An 8,880-nucleotide genomic window follows, 5' to 3' on the forward strand; every position below is an offset into this window, starting at 1 on the left:
GTGGGCCACCTTGATCTTGTTGTCTTACAGCTCAAAGCTAATTAGAGTTATATTTAGTGTAATTATCTGCGTTAAAGAGGGGGGGTTGTTTATTAGCTAGGATGTTAGCAGTCTTTTGAATACGGCATCTATGGTATGTGCGTGTGTGTACATGGTCACATCTTCAGCAGCTACCTCCGAATCCACCCATGCATGCACACACATACACACGTATAGTACACACATGTACACACACATGCACCATGCCAATCCTGAAGGACTCAGGGTGTCACGTCGGTACATGGTCAAATAGCTCATTGGCTACCAAGTGGACCTGGTCATCAGTAGTCTTCCTAAGTATGCAGGTTGCCTCCCATATTTGTCACGTCCTGACCAGTAAAGGGGTTATTTGTTATTGTAGTTTGGTCAGGACGTGGCAGGGGGTGTTTGTTTTATGTGTTGTTTTATGTGGTTCGGGGTTTGTTGGGCTATGTACTTATGTAAGAGGGGTGTTTGTTTTATGTGTTCTGTTTTTTTTTGGTCCATGTTCTATGTTAGTGTATTTCTATGTTCAGTCTAGTCTATCTATTTCTATGTTTAGTTAATTGGATTGACCTTCAATTGGAGGCAGCTGTTCCTCGTTGCCTCTGATTGAAGGTCATATGTATAGGGCTGTTTTTGTAATGGGATTTGTGGGTAGTTGTCTCCTGTTTTGTGTCTGTGCACCTGACAGGACTGTTTAGTGGCGCTCATTGTTTGTATACGTGCAGGCCAGGCAGCAGGCTGTTAGCCAGCCTGCCAGCTTAGTGGAGTCTGCCACTAGCACAGTCAGCGTAGTCAGCTCAGCTTTCCCCATTGAGACCGTGTCTGTGCCTCGATCTAGGTTGGGCAAAATTAAAAATGGCGGTGTTCGCTTTAGCAATCTCACTAGTATAAAGACCTCCTCCATTCCTGCCATTATTGAAAGAGATTGTGATACCTCACATCTCAAAATTGGGTTACTTAATGTTAGATCCCTCACTTCCAAGGCAGTTATAGTCAATGAACTAATCACTGATAATAATCTTGATGTGATTGGCCTGACTGAAACATGGCTTAAGCCTGATGAATTTACTGTGTTAAATGAGGCCTCACCCCCAGGTTACATTAGTGACCATACCCCCCGTGCATCCGGCAAAGGCGGAGGTGTTGCTAACATTTACGATAGCAAATTTCAATTTACAAAAAAAAAACAACAATGACGTTTTCGTCTTTTGAGCTTCTAGTCATGAAATCTATGCAGCCTACTCACTCACTTTTTATAGCTACTGTTTATAGGCCTCCTGGGCCATATGCAGTGTTCCTCACTGAGTTCCCTGAATTCCTATCGGATCTTGTAGTCATAGCAGATAATATTCTAATTTTTGGTGACTTTAACATTTACATGGAAAAGTCCACAGACCCACTCCAAAAGGCTTTCGGAGCCATCATCGACTCAGTGGGTTTTGTCCAACATGTCTCTGGACCTACTCACTGCCACAGTCATACTCTGGACCTAGTTTTGTCCCATGGAATAAATGTTGTGGATCTAAATGTTTTTCCTCATAATCCTGGACTATCGGACCACCATTTTATTACGTTTGCAATTGCAACAAATAATCTGCTCAGACCCCAACCAAGGAGCATTAAAAGTCGTGCTATAAATTCTCAGACAACCCAAAGATTCCTTGATGCCCTTCCAGACTGCCTCTGCCTACCCAAGGACGTCAGAGGACAAAAATCAGTTAACCACCTAACCGAGGAACTCAATTTAACCTTGCGAAATACCCTAGATGCAGTTGCACCCCTAAAAACTAAAAACATCTGTCATAAGAAACTAGCTCCCTGGTATACAGAAAATACACGAGCTCTGAAGCAAGCTTCCAGAAAATTGGAACGGAAATGGCGCCACACCAAACTGGAAGTCTTCCGACTAGCTTGGAAAGACAGTACCGTGCAGTATCGAAGAGCCCTTACTGCTGCTCGATCATCCTATTTTTCCAACTTAATTGAGGAAAATAAGAACAATCCGAAATTTCTTTTGATACTGTCGCAAAGCTAACTAAAAAGCAGCCTTCGCAAATGGAGGATGGCTTTCACTTCAGCAGTAATAAATTTATGAACTTCTTTGAGGAAAAGATCATGATCATTAGAAAGCAAATTACAGACTCCTCTTTAAATCTGGGTATTCCTCCAAAGCTCCATTGTCCTGAGTCTGCACAACTCTGCCAGGACCTAGGATCAAGGGAGATACTAAAGTGTTTTAGTACTATATCTCTTGACGCAATGATGAAAATAATCATGGCCTCCAAACCCTCAAGCTGCATACTGGACCCTATTCCAACTAAACTACTGAAAGAGCTGCTTCCTGTGCTTGGCCCTCCTATGTTGAACATAATAAACGGCTCTCTATCCACCGGATGTGTACCAAGCTCACTAAAAGTGGCAGTAATAAAGCCTCTCTTGAAAAAGCCGAATCTTGATCCAGAAATTATAAAAAACTATCGGCCTATATCGAATCTTCCATTCCTCTCCAAAATTTTAGAAAAAGCTGTTGCACAGCAACTGACTGCCTTCCTGAAGACAAACAATGTATACGAAACGCTTCAGTCTGGTTTTAGACCCCATCATAGCACTGAGACTGCACTTGTGAAGGTGGTAAATGACCTTTTAATGACGTCAGACCGAGGCTCTGCATCTGTCCTCGTGCTCCTAGATCTTAGTGCCGCTTTTGATACCATCGATCACCACATTCTTTTGGAGAGATTGGAAACCCAAATTGGTCTACATGGACAAGTTCTGGCCTGGTTTAGATCTTATCTGTCGGAAAGATATCAGTTTGTCTCTGTGAATGGTTTGTCCTCTGACAAATCAATTGTAAATTTCGGTGTTCCTCAAGGTTCCGTTTTAGGACCGCTATTGTTTTCACTATATATTTTACCTCTTGGGGATGTCATTCGAAAACATAATGTTAAATTTCACTGCTATGCGGACGACACACAGCTGTACATTTCAATGAAACATGGTGATGCCCCAAAATTGCCCTCGCTAGAAGCCTGTGTTTCAGACATAAAGAAGTGGATGGCTGCAAACTTTCTACTTTTAAACTCGGACAAAACAGAGATGCTTGTTCTAGGTCCCAAGAAACAAAGAGATCTTCTGTTGAATCTGACAATTAATCTGGATGGTTGTACAGTCGTCTCAAATAAAACTGTGAAGGACCTCGGCGTTACTCTGGACCCTGATCTCTCTTTTGAAGAACATATCAAGACTGTTTCAAGGACAGCTTTTTTCCATCTACGTAACATTGCAAAAATCAGAAATTTTCTGTCCAAAAATGACGCAGAAAAATTAATCCATGCTTTTGTTACTTCTAGGCTGGACTACTGCAATGCTCTACTTTCCGGCTACCCGGATAAAGCACTAAATAAACTTCAGTTAGTGCTAAATACGGCTGCTAGAATCCTGACTAGAACCAAAAAATTTGATCATATTACTCCAGTGTTAGCCTCCCTACACTGGCTTCCTGTTAAGGCAAGGGCTGATTTCAAGGTTTTACTGCTAACCTACAAAGCATTACATGGGCTTGCTCCTCTTTCCGATTTGGTCCTGCCGTACATACCTACACGTACGCTACGGTCACAAGACGCAGGCCTCCTAATTGTCCCTAGAATTTCTAAGCAAACGGCTGGAGGTAGGGCTTTCTCCTATAGAGCTCCATTTTTATGGAATGGTCTGCCTACCAATGTGAGAGACGCAGACTCAGTCTCAACCTTTAAGTCTTTACTGAAGACTTATCTCTTCAGTAGGTCCTATGATTAAGTATAGTCTGGCCCAGGAGTGTGAAGGTGAACGGAAAGGCTGGAGCAACGAACCGCCCTTGCTGTCTCTGCCTTGCCGGTTCCCCTCTTTCCACTGGGATTCTCTGCCTCTAACCCTTTTACAGAGGATGAGTCACTGGCCTACTGGTGTTCTTCCATGCCGTCCATGGGAGGGGTGCGTCACTTGAGTGGGTTGAGTCACTGACGTGGTCTTCCTGTCTGGGTTGGCGCCCCCCCCCCCCTTGGGTTGTGCCATGGCGGAGATCGTTGTGGGCTATACTCGGCCTTGTCTTAGGACGGTAAGTTGGTGGTTGGAGACATCCCTCTAGTGGTGTGGGGGCTGTGCTTTGGCAAAGTGGGTGGGGTTATATCCTGCCTGTTTGGCCCTGTCCGGGGTATCATCGGATGGGGCCACAGTGTCTTCTGATCCCTCCTGTCTCAGCCTCCAGTATTTATGCTGCAGTAGTTTATGTGTCGGGGGCTAGGGTCAGTCTGTTACATCTGGAGTATTTCTCTTGTCTTATCCGGTGTCCTGTGTGTATTTAAATATGCTCTCTCTAATTCTCTCTTTCTCTCTTTCTGTCTTTCTCTCGGAGGACCTGAGCCCTAGGACCATGCCTCAGGACTACCTGGTATGATGACTCCTTGCTGTCCCCAGTCCACCTGGCCGTGCTGCTGCTCCAGTTTCAACTGTTCTGCCTGCGGCTATGGAACCCTGACCTGTTCACCGGACGTGCTTGTTGCACCCTCGACAACTACTATGATTATTATTATTTGACCATGCTGGTCATTTATGAACATTTTAACATTTTAACATTTTGACCATGTTCTGTTATAATATCCACCCTGCACAGCCAGAAGAGGACTGGCCACCCCTCATAGCCTGGTTCCTCTCTAGGTTTCTTCCTAGGTTTTTGGCCTTTCTAGGGAGTTTTTCCTAGGGAGTTTTTCCTAGCCACCGTGCTTCTTTCACATGCTTTGCTTGCTGTTTGGGGTTTTAGGCTGGGTTTCTGTACAGCACTTTGAGAATATCAGCTGATGTACGAAGGGCTATATAAAAATACATTTGATTTGATTTGATGTTTGAAGCTAGCGAGCTAACGAAGAACAACAAAGAATATCTAGTTAACAGAAGAAAAGAAAGAGAAAATCAGGACAGAAGAAAAAGGATATCAAAGTGAAACAGTTCTCTAAAGACACAAGAGACAATAATACAAGAAACAACACTTCTGTAGCTTGTCAACTATGTGTCTGTCTATCCCTGTTCTCTCCCCTCTGCACAGGCCATACAAACGCTTCACACCGCGTGGCCGCTGCCACTCTAACCTGGTGGTCCCAGCGCGCACGACCCACGTGGAGTTCCAGGTCTCCGGCAGCCTCTGGAACTGCCGGTCTGCAGCCAACAAGGCTGAGTTCATCTCAGCCTATGCTACCCTCCAGTCCCTAGACTTCCTGGCGCTGACGGAAACATGGATTACCACAGATAACACTGCTACTCCTACTGCTCTCTCTTCGTCTGCCCACGTGTTCTCGCATACCCCTAGAGCATCGAGCCAGCGGGGTGGTGGCACTGGAATCCTCATCTCTCCCAAGTGGACATTCTCTCTTTCTCCCCTGACCCATCTGTCTATCTCCTCATTTGAATTCCATGCTGTCACAGTTACCAGCCCTTTCAAGCTTAACATCCTTATCATTTATCGCCCTCCAGGTTCCCTTGGAGAGTTCATCAATGAGCTTGACGCCTTGATAAGTTCCTTTCCTGAGGATGGCTCACCTCTCACAGTTCTGGGTGACTTTAACCTCCCCACGTCTACCTTTGACTCATTCCTCTCTGCCTCCTTCTTTCCACTCCTCTCCTCTTTTGACCTCACCCTCTCACCTTCCCCCCCTACTCACAAGGCAGGCAATACGCTTGACCTCATCTTTACTAGATGCTGTTCTTCCACTAATCTCATTGCAACTCCCCTCCAAATCTCCGACCACTACCTTGTATCCTTTTCCCTCTTGCTCTCATCCAACACTTCTCACTCTGCCCCTACTCGGATGGTATTGCGCCGTCCCAACCTTCGCTCTCTCTCTCACGCTACTCTCTCCTCTTCCATCCTATCATCTCTTCCCTCTGCTCAAACCTTCTCCAACCTATCTCCTGATTCTGCCCCCTCAACCCTCCTCTCCTCCCTTTCTGCATCCTTTGATTTTCTCTGTCCCCTATCCTCCAGGCCGGCTCGGTCCTCCCCTCCTGCTCCGTGGCTCGACGACTCACTACGAGCTCACTGAACAGGGCTCCGGGCAGCCGAGCGGAAATGGAGGAAAACTCGCCTCCCTGCGGACCTGGCATCCTTTCACTCCCTCCTCTCTACATTCTCCTCTTCTGTCTCTGCTGCTAAAGCCACTTTCTACCACTCTAAATTCCAAGCATCTGCCTCTAACCCTAGGAAGCTCTTTGCTACCTTCTCCTCCCTCCTGAATCCTCCTCCCCCCTCCCCCCTCCTCCCTCTCTGCGGATGACTTCGTCAACCATTTTGAAAAGAAGGTTGACGATATCCGATCCTCGTTTGCTAAGTCAAACGACACCGCTGGTCCTGCTCACACTGCCCTACCCTGTGCTTTGACCTCTTTCTCCCCTCTCTCTCCAGATTAAATTTTGCGTCTTGTGATGGCCGGCTGCCCAACAACCTGCCCACTTGACCCTATCCCCTCCTCTCTTCTCCAGACCATTTCCGGAGACCTTCTCCCCTACCTCACCTCGCTGATCAACTTATCCTTGACCGCTGGCTACGTCCCTTCCGTCTTCAAGAGCGAGAGTTGCACCCCTTCTGAAAAAACCTACACTCGATCCCTCCGATGTCAACAACTACAGACCAGTATCCCTTCTTTCTTTTCTCTCAAACTCTTGAACGTGCCGTCCTTGGCCAGCTCTACTGCTATCTCTCTCAGAATGACCATCTTGATCCTAATCAGTCAGGTTTCAAGACTGGGCATTCAACTGAGACTGCTCTTCTCTGTGTCACGGAGGCTCTCCGCACTGCTAAAGCTAACTCTCTCTCCTCTGCTCTCATCCTTCTAGACCTATCTGCTGCCTTTGATACTGTGAACCATCAGATCCTCCTCTCCACCCTCTCTGAGTTGGGCATCTCCGGCGCGGCCCACGCTTGGATTGCGTCCTACCTGACAGGTCGCTCCTACCAGGTGGCGTGGCGAGAATCTGTCTCCGCACCATGCGCTCTCACCACTGGTGTCCCCCAGGGCTCTGTTCTAGGCCCTCTCTATTCTCGCTATACACCAAGTCACTTGGCTCTGTCATATCCTCACATGGTCTCTCCTATCATTGCTATGCAGACGACACACAGTTAATCTTCTCCTTTCCCCCTTCTGATAACCAGGCGGCGAATCGCATCTCTGCATGTCTGTCAGACATATCAGTGTGGATGACGGATCACCACCTCAAGCTGAACCTCGGCAAGACGGAGCTGCTCTTCCTCCCGGGGAAGGACTGCCCGTTCCATGATCTCGCCATCACGGTTGACAACTCCCTTGTGTCCTCCTCCCAGAGTGCTAAGAACCTTGGCGTGATCCTGGACAACACCCTGTCGTTCTCCACTAACATCAAGGCGGTGACCCGATCCTGTAGGTTCATGCTCTACAACATTCGCAGAGTACGACCCTGCCTCACACAGGAAGCGGCGCAGGTCCTAATCCAGGCACTTGTCATCTCCCGTCTGGATTACTGCAACTCGCTGTTGGCTGGGCTCCCTGCCTGTGCCATTAAACCCCTACAACTCATCCAGAATGCCGCAGCCCGTCTGGTGTTCAACCTTCCCAAGTTCTCTCACTTCACCCCGCTCCTCCGCTCTCTCCACTGGCTTCCAGTTGAAGCTCGCATCCGCTACAAGACCATGGTGATTGCCTACGGAGCTGTGAAGGGAACGGTACCTCCATACCTTCAGGCTCTGATCAGGCCCTACACCCAAACAAGGGCACTGTGTTCATCCACCTCTGGCCTGCTGGCCCCCCTACCTCTGAGGAAGCACAGTTCCCGCTCAGCCCAGTCAAAACTGTTCGCTGCTCTGGCACCCCAATGGTGGAACAAGCTCCCTCACGACGCCAGGACAGCGGAGTCAATCACCACCTTCCGGAGACACCTGAAACCCCACCTCTTTAAGGAATACCTAGGATAGGATAAAGTAATCTTTCTAACCCCCCCCCCCTTAAAAGATTTAGATGCACTATTGTAAAGTGGTTGTTCCACTGGATATCATAAGGTGAATGCACCAATTTGTAAGTCGCTCTGGATAAGAGCGTCTGCTAAATGACTTAAATGTAAATGTTTGTTTTTCCTTCTTTTGAGTTAATAAAGATGAGTATACACGTTCCCGCTGCACCTTGGTCCAATCCTTACGACGCCCGTTACAATATTAGCATGTTCTGACATACAAGTCTGCTGGTAATACAATCGTTGATTGGGCTTTTGGTTTTTTGCCCTGGTGTGAACTTCCAGAATTATTACCTACCTAGATGTTGCTTGCAGAGAATATGTTCAATGAGTTAATTTCGCAAGTGAGACGTATGCATGTGCCACTGACTCGCTGTGACTAAAATTAGCCTAGCTAATTAGCCACCATCTCTGTCATGTTTCTGAGGGGATTCTTTTTAACCTGCCCGCATTTTAAGCCTTGCCTACCAAAACTCAGGATTTGTTGGGAAAGTTGTCTCATTTTTCTCCCATTTTGAAGTGGCCAAGAAAATCTCACATGACCCCCAGAACTAGTGCCCTAGGTCTTGGATTCATCAACCTCTTCCTCTCATTAAGTGTCCTCATTAGTTGAGGTCACTGAGTTGGAGTTGAAATAGTTGTGGTCACAGAGTTGGAGTTGAAAGCGATAGATCTCAATGTATCTATCTAGGCTAACTGATGATCCTCTTACGATAAGTGCCATGGGATCTTTAGTGACCACAGAGAGTCAGGACACCTGTTTAACATCCCCTTACACAGGGCAATGTCCCCAATCACTGCCCTGGGGCAATGGGATATTATACTTTTTTAGACCAGAGGAAAGGGTGC

This window comes from Salmo salar, chromosome ssa28, assembly GCF_905237065.1.
Source record: "Salmo salar chromosome ssa28, Ssal_v3.1, whole genome shotgun sequence".
Classification (NCBI taxonomy): Eukaryota; Metazoa; Chordata; class Actinopteri; order Salmoniformes; family Salmonidae; genus Salmo; species Salmo salar.